The following is an 18,793-nucleotide window of genomic DNA, read 5'->3' on the forward strand; positions in this document are numbered from 1 at the left end:
ATGGAGAGGCAGGCAGAGAGATAGAGAGGGAAGCAGGCTCCCTGCCGAGCAGAGAGCCCGATGCAGGACTCGATCCCAGGGCCCTGAGATCATGACCTGAGCCGAAGGCAGTGGCTTAACCCACTGAGCTACCCAGGCGCCCCCATTTTCTAAGTTGTCTCGTCACAACATAGAAAAGCCATAGGGCGTCCACCAGGTGTACGGCAGCGCCCCCTGCAGCTTACAGACCATGCTGTCCAGTGCAAAGTCCTGCTAGGGCTAAGCCTGTTGTGCTGGGACCTTTGTGTGCTAGGGCTCTTTGGATTTACATAAAGTGCGATTTACGGAAGTTAGTTAACAAAATACAAGTTATTTTATTTTACTGACTTGTTTACATGTTATCCTTGACTCCTGTTGGGTTTTCTCTTTTCCATGCTCCAAAGTGAATGGTGACTCCACCTTAAAATCCTACCCAGGATCTGACAACTCCTCCTCACTTCCATTGTTCATAGTGATCAGACTGAGCCTATCAGAACAGAAGTCAGATTCTCCCCACTCCTCTGCATCAAAACCTTCCATGACTTCCCTTTCACTTAGCAGAAAAGCCCAAGTCCTCACAGGGGTCTTCAAGGCCCACTCTACCTTCTGGGCGTTTCCTCTCCAACCTCATGGCCTCTGATTATCACCTACCCTCCTTCTGCAGCAGCCACACCGTGGCCTTTGGATTACTGCTCCGTCTGCCTGGGCGCTCTCCTTTCTGACATTCACAAGGTGTGCTTCAGGATTACCTAAAATTCATGCTTCTTTCCCGGCCACCCTATTGGAAATTTCAATGTTCTTCCTACACTCCCAATCCCACTTCACTGCCTTTTTTCCCCTTCGCCCTTATCCCACATCTTATACATTTTATTTATCTCATGTATTTCCATCGCCTCCGTTATAATTAAGGCTCCACGAGTAAGTAGGGAGTTCGCTTGTTTTGTCCACTCCTAGCACTCAGGACAGTGCTTGGGTCAAGGAGGGTAAATATTTGCCAAAGAGACAACTTTCTCACCCACTTGTCTTTAAGTGTCTTAGGTTCATGTCTTATTTGTTTGTATTTTTGCACCTGGCATCGTGCCCTGTATTTAGGTTATTAATAAATGGTGGGTAAGTGAAGGATTGTTGAAGTGCCTTCCTGAGAACTCTCAACCGATGGAACATATAATCATGGAACAATTGCAATTTTTTTCTTATGTCTGATTTCAGACGTTCTCTGTTGAACTTGCCCTTAAACGCACCTTGGCCAAGGTCACTCTTGCCAATTTGATTCTGAGGACAGTCCTGTAAATATTTCAGACAGTTCATTTAAAAACATCATTCTTAAACTTCATCTAAAGCTTTTCTCCTCCCTTTTCCCTGACACTGTCTACCTGGTGACCTGAAAATGGAATGTTTATGGACTTTCTTACATACTCATTCTTCTTTCTTTTCCTCTTGGACATTCCTTCTCCTCTCTTATCAAACCCCAGACTCCCACGGGGTCCCACAGAGCTTACTGCAGCCAACTCCGTGGGAAGGGGCAAGCAGTTCTGCTCCCCTGACTGGTCACAGACTCATGGTTTACAGCACCATTTCTCAGACTTTTACACACATATCAATTTCCTAGTGGTCTTGATAAAAAAGCAGATTCTGATTCATAAGGCTGAGGGTGGGGCTGAGACCCTGGGTTGCTGATAACTCCCAGGTGATGCCGATACTGCCTGACTGAGGGTGACGATTGAGTGACAAGGGATCGAGGAGTCCTCTGCTTCTTCGGATTTAGCCATTTCTGTCTGACACTGGTGGCCTCTGTTGCTATTGCCGCCTCTGCATGGGGACTATTGGTGGCTTGTAGGGGTCTCAGTTTAGCTTCATTTCGGGACCTTCACTGCTGCCAGGAGTAAAAATTCTAAACATCTATCCAGGTTGGGCTGCCTGGGCAGCTCCCAGGGCCCCTGCCTCTTGGTTAATTTCTTCTTATGGAGCCAAGGAATGAGAGGGATGATAGTACATACCCTCTTTGAGCCATGGAGACCTGGGATTGGGGAGGGGTTGCCCTCTTCCTCTCCTAGACACATCACAGAATCGTCTCATCCGATCTTCAGATGTGGCCTCCTACTTCTGGAATCTCCTAACATGGGAACAGATGTTACACAACCCTTTGTTTTTCCCCAGATCGCGGAAGAGACTATAAAGGCAAATATGCCACAGGTCTCTTCTCTGATAATGGCCTCCACCTTGAGAATGGTCTCACCAGGCCTGACTTCTGTATTGGGATGAATGTTGACCTCTGGACTCTGCAGCCCAGTGAGGATCTAGCTAGGAAGTGATTTTCTCAGAACTTTCCTCACTTGCCTTTTAGAAGGAAAACTTCCCTCTGCCCCTGCCCAAAGAAGGTGGGAGATTGGTGCCCTTCTCACAGGCACTTGACCCTCAAATCACGACTGATGACCTCTTTCATCATCTTCTGCTAATAGGATCTGTTAATGCCCCCATCACATGGACTTTGCCTCCATTTTTGGTTTCTCCTTTTCTCCCTGTTTCCTTCAGTCTTCAGCGTGGACTCCAAATTTAAAACTGCAGTGGAGGGTGGAGGTCTCAGAAAGCGAGGACCCAGGGATGGGTAGGGAATAATGATTAATCTGCCTTGGTCCCTGGAAGGAGGAAACCACAGGATAATAAAGGGTTGTAAATATTATATTGTTAATCATTATATGCTCATTGCAGAATTATTGTGAAATCCAAATTTAAGAATATCTTGAAGTTACAAGTGAGTTGCACTGGGTCAAAATGAGCATACACAGCTTTGAAGACAGATTTTAAAAAAAAAATTATTATGCAAGGGACGCCTGGGTGACTCAGTGGGTTAAGCCGCTGCCTTCGGCTCAGGTCATGATCCCAGGGTTCTGGGATCGAGTCCCACATCCGGCTCCTTGCTTGGCAGGGAGCCTGCTTCTCCCTCTGCCTCTCCCTGCCTCTCTGTCTGCCTGTGCTCACTCGCTCTCTCTCCCTCTGTCTCTGACAAATAAATAAATTAAAAAAATCTTTAAAAAAAATTATTATGCAAAAGTTTTCCTTGAGCTCAGAAGTCTTATCATACAATGGTTGCAATAGTAAAAACAACTGATACTTATTGAGTAAAACTACGTACTAGTTACTGTATCAGGCATTTTAAATATTTTATTTATTTATTTATTTGTCAGAGAGAGAGGAGCGAGAGTGAGCACAGGCAGACAGAGTGGCAGGTAGAGGCAGAGGGAGAAGCAGGCTCCCTGCCAAGCAAGGAGCCCGATGTGGGACTCGATCCCAGGACGCTGGGATCATGACCTGGGCTGAAGGCAGCCGCCCAACCAACTGAGCCACCCAGGCGTCCCGTATCAGGCATTTTAAATAGCGATTTAACCTTCAGAATGTATACTGTAAATAGCATCCCTGTTCCCATTTTACAGATAAGGTCGCTGAGGCTTTATGAGTTACAGTGACTTGCCTAAAGTCTCACAGTCTGTGAACATCAAACCCAGGATTCATGGCCCTGTTTGCAGTCTCAGTAAATGGAAAACTATAGGCTTGATCTAGCTACCCTTGCAACTAGCTAAACATCTGTAAATTAGATAGTTAATGAGAATTAGGGCTGTAAGAAAGATCTGATCTGATTCCATTAGACTCATTTATTCTTGGATAAGGAATTTCTATCCAAATAAGATGAATAGTCTTCCCTAAGGTGACACACCACCAGCAGTACCAAAGCCTTGCTCATTCTACCTCAATGCTTTGTACACTTGTATTGAGAAAGAGAGAAGAAAAAGAAAAGTTTATAGTCCTAGGGAGTCTCACTCCTAAAAGGTATTATGATGAATTTTTTAATAAAGATTTTATTTATTTATTTGCGAGAGAAAGAGGGTGAGAGAGAGAACATAAAGGGGGTGGGATAGGTGGCAGAGAGAGAGGGAGAAGCAGTCTCCCCACTGAGCAGGGAGCCAGATGCAAGGCTCCATCCGAGGACCCTGAGATCATGACTTGAGCTGAAAACAGGCGCCTAACCAACTGAGCCACCTAGGTGCCCCGGGATTATTTTGGATAGTGCAGAATCCTTCTATGGAAGAATAATTCAGCCCCATTAGTACTTTTCTTGTTTTCCCTATTTTGAATGGATTCATCATATACTTTAATATTTGTTCATGGAAACAAGGATCCATGAATTATCCATAAAATTTTACATTAAAATCTGGGTTTTCCAAACCTTTCTTTCTTCAAAACCTTGAGCATAGAAACCTATGGTAATTCACAGAGCTTAAAGTATTCATGAATTAAGCAGAGATTTGGCTCCAAGTGTTGCCAAATGGTTTCTGTGTCAATGAGAATTACAGATGAACAAGGTGCAAATCAGGTTCAACCAACAAGCCCACCCTTTTAGAGTCCAGCTTTGTTTATTCTCTCCCTTTGGCAAGAAAACTGGAGTCAAACTACTTCATATGTGTGAGGTGGCCAGACATTGTGAACATGTGGTTACATGAGCCTTATCTCTCAGACCATTAATGCAGACTGGAGTAAGCAAAGAAAGGGAAGCCGATAGCAACTGTCGCAGCGATTTTGAATTCATTGCAAATATAGTCGAATAAGAGATCTTAGAACTTCTGCCAACTTATCTTGCTGCAGCAGGTGGCAGCGGTATTTGATACTGCCAGTGGTCTGAACACAAGAACGCCCAGCTCTAAGAAAACAGAAAAACTCGAACTGATTTAGCAGACACATTAGAAAGTGATAATTCACATTGCCAAATACATTTTCATTTTGTAAAGGATTATAGTGCTTAAGTTCCTAATAAGCTTTCTCAGGGCTGCTAACATATAATTTTTAAAAAATTAAAATTATGACTTACATGCAAATATAAAATGAACACATGTCAAAGATTTTATTCACTCCTTTACTAGTGAGGGAATTGGGAAGATGTTAAGACTGGGTCAAAGAGCATTTGAAGACTTAAGATACTTACAGGCAATTTAATAAGAAATGTTAGGAGATTGCTGAACCAGATACAAAAAAAAACTAGTTAATATCTTACCGGGCAATAACCATAACCTTTGGGATAATCTGTTCCACAAAATATTATTTGCATCTCTACTAGACAAAAATATATACATTTCATGGTAACATCATTAAATTTGGAAACTTTGATCAGCAGTAAATAGCAAATTTTTTTGTAAATAGCAATTTTTAAAAAGATTTTATTTATTTGTCAGAGAGAGAGTGGCGTGGCGGGGGGAGGGTGTGCAGCAGGCAGAGGGAGACCGCAGGACTCGGTCCCAGGACCCTGGGATCATGACCTGAGCTGAAGGCAGATGCTTAATTGACTGAGCCAGGTGCCCCAGTAAATATGAATTAAAGAAGGACATCTCCTAGATAATCCTTGGATGCCCTTTCTGTCATATGATACTGACAGGACTTGTCATCTACTTTTTTTTCCCCCAGTTTTTGATACTTTTCCTTCACAATGCATTTAATTTTTATTAATTATATGATTTTTGGTAATATATGCATAACATAAATATGTATGTAATGATATGGAAATGAAACTCAAATTATCAGATAAAATAAGAGTTGTATATAGAAGAATGGAGAGTCCCTAGAGGAACCATTTCAGATGAGGCAACATGGTCTGAAGACCCCTTTGGATTTACTACTACTGCTTATCAAGTGCTCCCTGTGTGTCAGGCATGACCTTAGATGCTTTATAAGTACTATATCTACTACTCGTGTAATGACCCTGAAAGTAACTGTTATGAGAAGACAACTGATGATAAGGGAGCTAGACACTCACCCGAGGTCATATAGCTAACTAGATAGATTGTTGGGCTCGATTGTTGTGCTCTAAACTTGTGCTTTATAGAGGCTACTCTATACTCTGCCATTGTCAGCATTTCATTATGGGGGTAAAGATCTTAACGTTTCCACATTTAATTTTTTATCTTATTTTATTTAAATTCCAATTAATTAACATGTAGTGTATGATCAGTTTCAAAGATAGAGTTCAGTGATTCATCAGTTGCACACAACACCCAGTGCTCGTTACTTCAAGTGCCCTCCTTAATGCCCATCCCCCAGTTACCCCATCCCCCTATCCACCTTCCCTCCAGCAACCCTCAGTTTATTTCCTATGGTTTGTCTCCCTCTCTGATTTCATCTTTTTCTATTTTTCCCTCCTTCCTCTATGATCCTCTGTTTTGTTTCTTAAACTCTACATGGGTGAAACCATATAATTGTCTTTCTCTGATTGATTTATTTCACTTGGCATAATACCCTTCTGTTCCATCCACATGGTTGCAAATGGTAAGATTTCATGCTTTTTGATGGCTGAGTAATATTCTATTGTGTATCACTACCACATCTTCTCTCTCTGTTCATCTCTTGATGGACATCTGGGGTCTTTCCATAGTTGGACTATTGGGGACATAGCTGCTATAAACATTGGGCTTTTTAAAAAAATATTTTTATTTATTTGACAGAGATCACAAGTAGGCAGAGAAGCAGGCAGAGAGAGAGGAAGGGAAGCAGGTTCCCTGCTGAGCAGAAAGCCCAACATGGGGTTCGATCCCAGGACCCTGAGACCATGACCCGAGCCGAAGGCAGAGGTTTTAACCCACTGAGCCACCCAGGTGCCCCTAAACATTGGGCTTATAAGCACAAATACCAACTCTTAATACTTGTCTCTGTATGAAACCTGGAGCTGATACTTAATGGAGATTTGCTAATGGCCACTGTGTAATTGCCTTGTCCTTATTGTATTATTTAACCAGCAAAACAGTTCCGTGAAGGGGATTGAGAAGCACCTTTAGTTTTTGGCAAAACACAGTGATACTTAACTAGATCTCTATTTGTTCTAATTTAGGAATCTTAAAATGTTTGGCAGCATAGTGTATCTGTAAAATAGACTGTCTTCCCCTTTCAGAGTTTATAATCCATGAGAGACTGTATAAATATAAGAACATATTGACATTTATAAAACTCTGCAAATATTGAACAGAAACAGATTAAACAGAGATGTGAATCATATACCATTAATAGCTTTCCTAAAGCACTGTGATTATTTCACTGAGATAAATGTATCATTGGTAACTTCTAACTTTTAGAAAAGCATTTGCTTGCTTCAATATTCGGATGATGCAGAGGACTAGTTCAATAATTTGGACTTTCTGAGTCCTGGCCCTCAGTTCAGGAAGTGGTTCATATACCCTGATGTACATCCATCTTTCCTTCTTTCCTTTCTTATTTCCTTCCTTCTCCCCTCTGTCCCTTCTTCCTCCCTCCCTCCTTTCCTTCTTCCCTTTCTTCTTTCTGTTCTTTCTCCCTCCCTCTTTTCTGTCTTCTCCTCTTCCTCCTCCTTCTCCTTCTTCTCAACCTTTAGGCAAGACAAAATAAGAAACACAAATTTTTCACATTCATATTTCATCTTCTACTTTTTGTAGCTAATAATCCCAAATAGTTATCATGTTAATCTATTATGATCTCCTCCCTACATCTTGCCAGAAGAGAACGTTGGAACTCATAGGTAGAGAATGTAGACACCTGCGTTATTACAGGAAGCTGAGAACATCTGTTTTAAGATTTGTGAGGTTTATTTTTTTTTAAGATTTTATTTATTTATTTGACAGGCAGAGATCACAAGTAGGTGGAGAGGCAGGCAGAGAGATAGGAGGAAGCAGGCTCCCCGCTGAGCAGAGAGCCCGATGTGGAGCTCGGTCCCAGGACTCTGAGATCATGACCTGAGCCGAAGGCAGCGGCTTAACCCACTGAGCCACCCAGGCGCCCCAGATTTGTGAGGTTTAAATGAACACATGTGTCAGACATTTGTCTGGGCTTTCTAACCCATTAATTTCAATCTATATATCTAGTCTACATATCTTTGGTGTGAAAAACTTACTAGATGAGTGCATTAGAGAATCAGAGTCAAGAAGGACCTTTAGAGATGATCATGTCCAAATTCTCTTTCAGTGAAGTTATCTCTTTCACAATATCCCTGCTGCACAATTGTCCAATCATCAGTAATTGTTTATGCCTCCTTGGACTCTCAATGACTAACAGGGTGTTAGTTTTTCAAGGACGGCCGTAACAAATTACCACAAACTTGGTGACTTCAAACAATAGAAATTTCTTCTCCCACAGTTCTGAAGACTAGAATACTGAAATTAAGGTGCTGGCAAAGCCATGTTCCCTGTGAAGCATCTAGAGGAGGATCTTCCCTTCTTCCAGTTACATCTGGAGATATTCTTTAGTTGGTGGCAGCAACTCTAGTCTACCCTTCTGTTGGTGTCTCTTTTCCTATGGCTGTCTTCTCATATAAGGTTACTGGTTGTATTGGATTAACGGCCAATCCTAATGACCTCCTCTTAATTTAGTTACATCTGCAAAAATCCTGTTTCCAAATATGGTCCTATTATAGATATGAAGGGTTAGGACCTTAGCATATCTTTGGGTGGGAGGAGGTCACGATTCAATCCATAACACACAGTATAACTGAAAAAGCTAAATGATTTATATGCTCATACTTCTGTTCTTGGCTTCTTGGCTAAGAATACCTCACATCAATCCAGTCCTGAAGCCTAGCCCATCATTCTTGCATTGTGATCCCTCCCGCTCCACTTGCTTGACCTGGTTTTGCAGGGATATCCCAGACCCAGTGTTACCCCAGGCTTACCCCAGACCCAGTCTTAACTCGGCCATTCCAAGAAGCTTGTTTCATTGTTGGTTCACTTAACCTGTTAAAAGTTCTTTTTTGTCTTTGGTACAAAATCTGAGCCTGTGTAACTTCCAGACTTTGGTCCTAATCTTTTTTTTTTTTCCTATAGCAACATATAAAACCAATACATTTATTCTTATAAATAATGTCATATTTTTATGTCACTGTAATTTACAAAGAGATTTCATATTGTCAAAATAAATCTCAACAAAATGGTTGTAGATTAGCGAAATGAATTGTTCATGGTCATATGAACTCTGAGCTGCAAAACTTGGGTTCCTTGAAAGTCAGCTGACTCTAGGGCCAGTTTTTTATATTATGCCTTAAATGTAGTCCTCTTCCTTACCATACTCTTTTATTTATTTTTTAATTTTTAAAATTTTTAATTCAAAAAAGTTTTTGTTTTTTGTTTTTTTGTGGGTTTTTTTTCTGTGTTGTTTTTTTTTTTCCTAGATAGTGTGCACAAGCAGGGGAAGGGGCAAAGGGAGAGAGAACATTTTAAGCAGGTTCCACATTCAGCATGGACCCTGATGCGGAGCTTGATCTCACAACCCTGAGATCATGACTTGAGCCAAAATCAAGAGTCAGTCGCTTAACTGACTGAGCCACCAAGGCATCCTATTACCACACTCTTAAATATTCGACCAATACTTACATATCCTACTTTCTAGTAATCTCAGTCTTAGCTTTATGCCTAAGATCAACTTTTGTACAAGTACTCTAGGAGATATACCTGAGAATGTTCTTGGCAGCACTATTCACAAGAGCAAAAACCTAGGAAAACCTAACAGCTCATTGATAGGAGAGTGGACATTAGAGTATATTTACTGAATGGAATATTACTTAGCAGTCAAAACTATTGAACAACAGCTTTCACCTTGGATAATACAAATATAATGTTAAAAGAAAAAGTCCCCAAAACATACATTAAATATGATATCTTTTTATAAAGTAAAAAATAAAATGAAATTAAAACTATACTCTTAGGCTTACTTGAAAATGAGATCTAATTATAAAAGATGAAAGGAAGGGATAGATTAAACACAAGATACAGGTGGTGGTTTAAGTTGAGTGCAATAGGGAAATGCATGGTAATGACCACATCCTGGTATCCAATTGCTAGTACTGTGTAACAAACCATCCAAAACTTAATGTCATAAAACAACTATTTAATCATGTTCACAGATTCTATACATCAGAGAGTGGGACAAGAAGCAGTGGGGATATCTTGGGTTTGGTTCAAGATGTCTGAGCCTCAGCTGAGAAGACTGGAAATATGGGCTGAGTTTTTGACAATTGGGAAATGGAATCATCTGGGGATGTCTAGCCATTGATGTTGGCTAATGGCTGGAACACCTTTCTTGGTCTCTCCAAATGGATTCTCAGTGTGGGCTAATTTGACCTTCTTCACTGCATAATGGCTGCATTCCAAGAGCAAGCATCCAAAGGGAGGCAAGCAAAAGAGCATGTCATCTTTATGATCTAGTGTAATTGTATAATGTCACTTTTGCCAAACATTACTGGTCAAGGCAGTTGCAATGGTCCGGTTTCAAGAGGAGGATACAAAGACCTCCCCACGCCACTGGTAGAATTCCAAATCATATTGTAAGAATGGGAGCTATTTTTTGTGGCCATCTGCCAAAGGTACCTTGTGGCCACTGCCAGAAGTAGAAGTAAGTTGTTGCCAAATTCTTGTTTTCTTTTAGGGCAGTTCATGGTATCTTACTACATCATTAAAAACAGACAAACAATCAAGCATGAAAATAAATAATTAAGCACATTTGTAAATCAGTGAAGAGAATGTGTCTTAAACCAAGTATTATGGCTCCTATACTTTTGTGTCCTTGGAGTCCAATAAATAAGTAAAAACAAACCTGAAGCTTGTATTCATCTCCCCCAACTGGGATGCTCCCAATGTCTTAACTGTTCTGATATTCATCTGATATTCCTCTAAAGCTTCTCATCATCTTTCTCATGCTTGTCCCAACATTCTCCAGTTAATCAGCATTTCTGCTAAAGTGTCATAACAGGAGGGCAAAGATACGATCTACCTAATGTAGAATACAGTGGACTATTTACTCTTATAATCTGTATAGAATATTTCTATTATTATTCTAAAGTTACACTAAATTTTTTAGTAGCCATCTCCCATCATCAGCTCATATTGATCCGAGGTCATCTGAAACCTTTGCCCTGTTTTTCTCATGCCGTGCCATACCATACCATGTTTTTCGCATCATTGAATCCAGATTCTCTCATCTTGAATTTTTAAATTGTTTTCATAAATCTGAAACAGTCATCTACATTTCTCCTCCTTAAATTTTAAATAGATTGTTTTCAGTCAGAACTTTGAAACAAAGTAGAATCTCCATTTAATGTAGTAACTGTCCTCACCAATTTTGCAACATCTACACATTTGATTAGTATGCTGATTATGTTTTGATCTAAGTTGATCAGACAGGGCAAAGAGTAAAGCCCTGGTGGGTTTAGGATGATGTGATTTATTTTTAGTGAATCCAGGCTCTTTTTTTTTTTTTTTTAATTTATTTGACAGACAGAGATCACAAGTAGGCAGAGAGGCAGCCAGAGAGAGTGGGGGAAGCAGGCTCCCTGATGAGCAGAGAGCCCGATGCAGGGCTCGATCCCAGCACCCTGGGATCATGACCTGAGCCGAAAGCAGAGGCTTTAACCCAGTGAGCCACCCAGGCGCCCCGAATCCAGGCTCTTTTCTTTTCTTTTCTTCTCTTCTCCTCCCTTTTCTTTTCTTTCTTTTTTTAAGATTTTATTTATTTATTTGAGAGAGGTGGGGAGAGAGAGTGAGCATGAGCTGGAGGAGGGGTGGAAGGAAGAGAGAAGCAGACTCCTCTTCTGAGCAGGGAACCTGACTCCAGGGCTTGGGGCTCTGGGCTTGATCCCAGGAACCTGAGACCATGACCTGAGCTGAAGGCAGACACTTAACTGCTTAACTGACTTGACCACCCAGGCAGGCAGGTGGCCCCAGATTCTCTTTCTTTTTAAAGGTAAACAATTCATTGACATCTCATTTCAAGAGAAGGTAGATGCTATATTTGTTGGTCTGTGGTTTTCAGAATCTATTTGAATTGATCTCCTCATTCATTCACTCATTCTTTCACTCTTTCATTCATTTTACAAACACAATACTAGGTAAGATGCAATAAAAGTAAATAAGTAAAAAAAGAAAGTAAATAAGATGCTGCCTTTAACTTCAAAGACCTTGTATTTTGTTTCTCCTGCTCCCCACTCCTTTGGAAATCAGGGCTTTGGGTATCTTAGGTCTTCTGGCACAGCTCCATCATTTCCCTTAAAGTGCTTAAAATGGGATCAGATTTATGAATGTTAGATTGGGAAGATGAGGGTAGGGCAGGAAAGGGCAGGAAACTGCCACCTTACTGAGCAAGTCTTTGCAGAGAAGGTGGAATTTCAGGAAGTCTTAAAACATCTGATGAATTTTATTTAAAGCTTCACTGAATTTTGTTAGATTTGACATAATACAGAAATATAGTGAAACTTAGAAGTAGTTATTAACTTGGCTTGAACCACATGGTAAGTGTAAATATTTCTACCACTGTTGGAATAGATCTTAGAATGTGAGGACTAGCATGCATCTCTCAGTAAAAGTAGTTTTCTTGAAAAAAGAACTAACCTTATTAAATTTCCCACTGAAAGTTTTATTTTGATATTCTGTATGTGCACATAATACTAGGTTAAAAAATCTTCTGGAAACAGTGTGTCAGGCATTGAAGAAACAAAGTCTACACATTTTATTGTAGAGTCCACTTTTTTCTTCAAAGCAGTAACTTTTTACTGCCTGCTTGTGTTCCATTATTGTGCTAATAAATCCATAGGGATAAAAAAAAATTGAGATTTTCACTAGAAGTGAGCCAAGTATAATTCTTTCCCAAAACTTAAGTGTTAGCATTGTCATTTCACTATGAAGATGGACTTCGTTTTGCCACTCAGTTATTCTTTCCAACCCCAATTTTGCCATTTATGCAAGGTATGTATGTGTGTGCATTTTGCTGCTGTTTTCTTACTTGTCTGTCCCTTTCCATCATGTAGCAGTTTATTCTTTCAGAGCGGAAGAGGAAGAAAGAAAGATTGTCATGGTTCCCTTATCCAATTTTGCTGTTTCTCTTCTCAAAGACTCGTATTGGCCAAATTGAAGGTGGTGAGAAGCATTGAATTTGAGATGACTTTAGTGACAAAGTGTTTTTTTCCTAATGAACATTTTTATTTATTTGTTTGACACAAAAAGAGAGAGAGGGAGGGAAGGAGAAAGCAAGCAAAAGCAAGGACAGCAGCAGGGGTGAGGCAGGCTCACCACCACGCAAGGGGCCCCCAGATGTGGGGCTCGGTGTCAGGACCCTGGGACCATGACCCTAGACAAAACAGCCCCTTAAACCAATTGAGCCACCCCAGTGCCCCAACAAAGTGGTTTTTCTTAGGGCTTCTTAGAAGCAATCAGTCATTGAGAGATTCTTTTTTTTTTTTTTAAGATTGTATTTATTTGTCAGAGAGAGAGAGCGAGCACAGGCAGACAGAGAGGCAGGCAGAGGCAGAGGGAGAAGCAGGCTCCCTGCTGAGCAAGGAGCCCGATGTGGGACTCGATCCCAGGATGCTGGGATCATGACCTGAGCCGAAGGCAGCCGCTTAACCAACTGAGCCACCCAGGTGTCCCCAGTCACTGAGAGATTTTTAGAGAGAAGGGAAACAAGTAATATAAAGAAGGTGGAAATGGTGAGACTATAGAAATTGTTGCCACACATTCAAGGATATTTCTTCAATTACTGGGCTATTGAATCAAGTCCTGGGATGACTTCTCTGCCTCCAAAAGAAAGACTACTCTTTGGGGCGCCTGGGTGGCTCAGTGGTTTAAGCCTCTGCCTTCAGCTCGGGTCATGATCTCAGGGTCGTGGGATCGAGCCCCGCATCAGGCTCTCTGCTCCTCGGGGAGCCTGCTTCCCTCTCTCTCTCCGCCTGCCTCTCTGCCTACTTGTGATCTCTGTCTATCAAATAAATAAAAATCTTAAAAAAAATAGACTACTCTTTTCAAAAATTTTAAAATATTTTATTTATCTGAGAGACACCGAGAAAACATGAATGTGGCAGGGGTGGGGGTAGAGGGAGAGGGAGAAGCAGACTCTTGGCTGTGGGGCTCGATGTGAGGCTTGATCCCAGGACTCCAGGATCATGACCTGAGTCTAAAGCAGACACTTAACTGACTGAGCCACCTAGGCACCCCAAAAGTCTGCTTTAATATTATTTCTTTTCTCCGGTTTTTGTTTTTGTGTGTTGTGGGGGGAGAGGATTAGGGGATGTCAGGAGCAGAGGCAGGGCCCAGAGGGATGTTGGAGAAGGAAAGGACAGCCAGGAAGTGGGGATAGGAAGGGAGGTGGAGATAGGATGCCTTATATATCCATCGGAACTGAAATTAGATTTCTTTCTTTTTTTTTTTTAAAGATTTTATTTATTTATTTGACAGAGATCACAAGTAGGCAGAGAGGCAGGCAGAGAGTGAGAAGGAAGCAGGTTCCCCGATTGAGCAGTAGGCTTGATGCTGGGCTCGATCCCAGGACCCTGAGATCATGACCTGAGCCAAAGGCAGAGGCTTAACCCACTGAGCCACCCAGGCACCCCTGAAATTAGATTTCTTATTAAATTCCAAATTGGGGTGCCTGGGTGGCTCAGGTGGTTAAGCCTCTGCCTTTGGCTCAGGTTGTGCTCTTCAGGTCCTAGGATCAAGCCCTACGACAGGTTCCCCGCTCAGTGGGGCGTCTGCTTCTCCCGCCTGCTGCTTCTCCCTGCTCATGCATATGCTATCTCTCTCTCTCTCTCTCAAATAAATAAATAAATATTTTTTAAAAATTCCAAACTTGAAGGCAACTTGGGGGAGTATTTCGGTGGCCAATACCATGTCACACATTATGGTGTTGGCTATTGTAAGGCAAATTCAGAACTTCTGAAATTCTTTCTATTCTGTGATAGAGAAGGAAGATGGACAATGGCTTTGAACTGACTGCTTTACTTAGCCAATAGGAAGATGAGCAGAGAAAAGCAGGGCATATTGGCAAATTACGATTCATTGATTTATAAATTATTATTTACTAAAATTAAATATATGCTTCCTTTTGGACATAGCATGAGCTCATACACTTGAAAAATGACGTTTGCTTTTCAGAAAGCCTCTTAGAGAAGTTGATACATACGTTTATTGTTAATATATTGACTATGGTAAAATTATGGTAGTAAAACTTCTATTTTATAACCTACTCTTTTCAAGCGACTCATCATATGTTGCCTGTTAGCAGATTCACTGTTTATATTTAACTTTCTTATCCCATGTTTGTATCCTTACTTTATTTAGTCTTTAACTTAACTCTCAGTGGTTTCCCATTGTTGACTGAGGTTTTTAAGACAAGGAAACAATTATTATTTTTTTCCAAAGAAAATTAATATAGAGGGATATTATCTCGTCAATCTTTTTTACTCTTTTTCCAAATAATGAGTCCATTTGGAAATCTGTTGAAAGTATGAGCCTTCTCTTCCTGAAATGTATGTACACAAGTTTGCATACAATTTCAGGGAGATAAACTTTCCTTAAAGGTACAGGGGTCCCAGATTAATACATTTTATTTAGAATGTGGGGCAGCAAGAGTGAATTGTACTGAAAGGGACTAGACGAGGAGATAGATCTGGTACAGAAACAGCTGCAGACAGGTGTTGCACATTTTTGCACAGATTATTTCTTGGTGGTGTGGGAGCTTCTTTAATTAAAATATCATGAGAACAGCTGGCCGCCAGCTAGCACTGGCAACACAACAAGAATGTCAATAAATGCATCACAGAAGAAAACTTCCAGCCACAGCTGTTTCCAATGTAGACTCGGAGTCTGTAGCCCTACAGACAAGAGCTTCAACTTTTCCATTTTGCTCACACTTGCTGTAGCATCTTTAATGTTGAAAATAAACTGAGAACTTCCCCAGTATTGTTAAAAAATACCACCAGGGGCATTTGGGCTTTGTAAAACGTTGGAAAAGTAGTTAATTCCAAACAACTCATCACATGTCTCCTTGTGAGTCACTGAGCAAACAAAAAAAATGAGCTCCAGGACTCATGACTCAGTGGTCTCCTTTAACTCGGAGACCGCAATCCCATTGGCAGCGCGAGAGGGCTTGGCTCCAGGATGCAGTGCCCGGAGTGGAGGGCAGGGAGCACTGGCGAGCACGTCCTGGCAGCGCCCGAGGCGCGCACAGGATGGGATGCATCCCAGGTGGGTCAGGAATGATCCCGGGACAAGTCAGAACACGGGGTTTCTGGTTTTATTCCCCTCATTTGCAGTCACCCCTTTCTTCTTTCGGTTTCCTTAGCTTTAAAATGGGACTAATGTGAGAAGGCAATGAGAGAGCAGAGATAGTGTTTTCAAACCTGCAAGTCAGGGGCGCCTGGGTGGCTCAGTGGGTTAAAGCCTCTGCCTTCGGCTCCAGATCATGATCCCAGAGTCCTGGGATCTCTGCTGCTCAGCAGGGAGCCTGCCTCTCTGCCTACTTGTGATCTCTATCAAATAAATAAATAAAATCTTAAAAACAAAACCCTGCAAATCATTAATCGAATGGAAGGCATTATAATTTCTCCACTTTCACATAATTGGAAAATGATGGTAAGTATAAGTACCTTTTAAAGTAAAGTAAAATAAGTAAAAATAAGTGCCTTTTCTAGTGTTGGTAACCTACTTTAAAGTCGGAGGAATCCCTACTGCAGGCACAATGTGTGAACTTCTATACAGCAGCCCCCTGTTACCCATGGATTTGCTTTCCGCAGTTTCGGTGGGGAGTGGTCAGCTGTGGTTTGGAACCAGGTAATCCTCCTTCCGAGGGATCCTGGGGTCAACAGCAGCCACACCACGCCCATGTCATTCCCCGACTTCATCTCATCATGTGGGCATTTTACCATCTCGCATGATCACAAGACGGGCCAGTACAGTACAGTAAGATGTTTTAAGAGAGAGAACCACATTCATGTAACTTTTATTCCATAAATTGTTGTTTGTTCTGTTTCATTATTAGTTATTGTTGTTACTGCCTTATCGTGCCCGATTCGCAAATTCAGCTTTATCGTGGATAACTACGTATAGGAAAAAGCGTAGTATATATTGGGGCTTAATACTATCTACGGTTTCAGGCATCTCCTGGGGGTCTTGGAACGCATTCCCTGCGAATAAGGAGGGACCACCATATACATATTCTTATTCCTGGTGGGGAAAGAAGGACTTGAAAATGTAAACAAATAGTGTAATTACAACACATTCCCCTTACACTTTTCTCAAAATGGATCTGAGTGAAATGTGTCCTACAGTCTTGATTAAAAAGAAAGAAGTGAGCAATTCACCTGAACAGAAAGGGAAGAGAATGAAATTTTTGAAAGCTCACTATGTGCCAGACACCTTACATATTTTAGCTCATATAATCCCTACAACCACATAGGAAGAAAGTGGTATGTTTCTTATTTTACAGAGAAAGCTGCAACTTAACGAGGTCGGTGGCTTTCTTACCACTCAGCTGGGTAGCCAATCAAGGGTTTAAACCCAAGTCTGTCCAACTCCAAAGCATATGTTCTTTTTACATACCACACTACAGTCCGCCCTAAGCATTTTATTGTGAAAGAAGGACAAATTTAATTAAACGTAGTAAAAGGAATAGGCCAATTCATTTACCAATTCAATAAGCTTTTCTTAAATATGTATTGTATATGGGACACTGTGCTAAGTACTAGAAATACAAAGATGCAATAAGAAGGCACTTGTTCACCACAAAAGCTTCTTGAATTCATCTACATTGATCAAAAAAGAGAAATTCATTTTAAAAAAGATGGAAGCAACTCCCAAACATGCTTCAAATCTTTTTAAATAACAAGGAGATTTTATTTCATAAAACCTCTCAATATATTAACATAAGATCATTTAAAACTAAGAGTTTCTTCAAATACCTTGAGATCTCCATCTCCAAACCTCATGCCACATCTGAAGTTTTAACAGGAGTGATTTTATGCACGTCTAGGGTCGAAAGAGAGGCACAGTTGTCTATCATGGGGGCTGAATGGACTACTCAAATTTCAGAGCTGTCTGCTTGGCAAGAGCCAGGAGAATCTTGAATGATTAGATTCAAGTTCAATAAATTAAGATTAAGGTGTCCCTGAATTTTGAACCACTATGCTGTGAGACAGTGTCTTATCATGTCAGTTTAAAAAGTATTTCTTTCGGTTGGTGCTGATGGTATCATCACTGCCTAGACATTTTGGATTTTGTTTCAGAAGGAATTCCAAATACTATTTATAAGAAGCAAACTCTAATCGTTTAAGGACAAAACGCATCCCCAACCACTGAGAATAAGGTAAAATGGCAAAACAAACACACTTTTTATTGGAAGGATCTGCCAGCAGAGGGCAATGTTAGTTTTCACACTTAGTTCCTAATACCTCTACGGATCCTAAACCATTAAGTCTAAAACAGCTGCTTTAGTAGAAAGCTTACGTTGTAATTTGTTGTTGTTGTTCTATGCAAATAAGACAAGTAACATAACAGAAGCAAAGATAAGGCATAATGTTGATTATTAAAATCCCAACATCTCTGAAAAGAATTAATGAAAACCAGAAAACTCACAAAAGGTCTCGATATTTATTGATTAGAATGCAAGTGGGAGGTTACCAACTCTTTATGGTATTTTCCTAGTGTTTAACATACAGAAGGTTTTCAGTGACTGTTCATTGAATGACTTAGGAGTAAATTAGTGTCGATCAAATATATACATGTGTGGGTTGGAATGGAAGCTGAGGGTAGGATGAAAACTCCTCACACTTTCTTCTCGTTTAGAATGCATTAGAAGTCATTACTGTGCATGGTTTCTCCACAGAAAAATGCACATTTTGTGCATGGTTTCCTCTACCATCTTGGAAAGGAGTTTCTGGTCTTTCTGAAAATTTTAGGGCAATCATATATCAATGAGCTTAATCTTCATAGCTTTGTATCAGTGGGAGGTAAATGTT

The sequence above is a fragment of the Neovison vison genome, chromosome 10 (genome assembly GCF_020171115.1).
Source record: "Neovison vison isolate M4711 chromosome 10, ASM_NN_V1, whole genome shotgun sequence".
In the NCBI taxonomy this organism is placed as follows: domain Eukaryota; kingdom Metazoa; phylum Chordata; class Mammalia; order Carnivora; family Mustelidae; genus Neogale; species Neogale vison.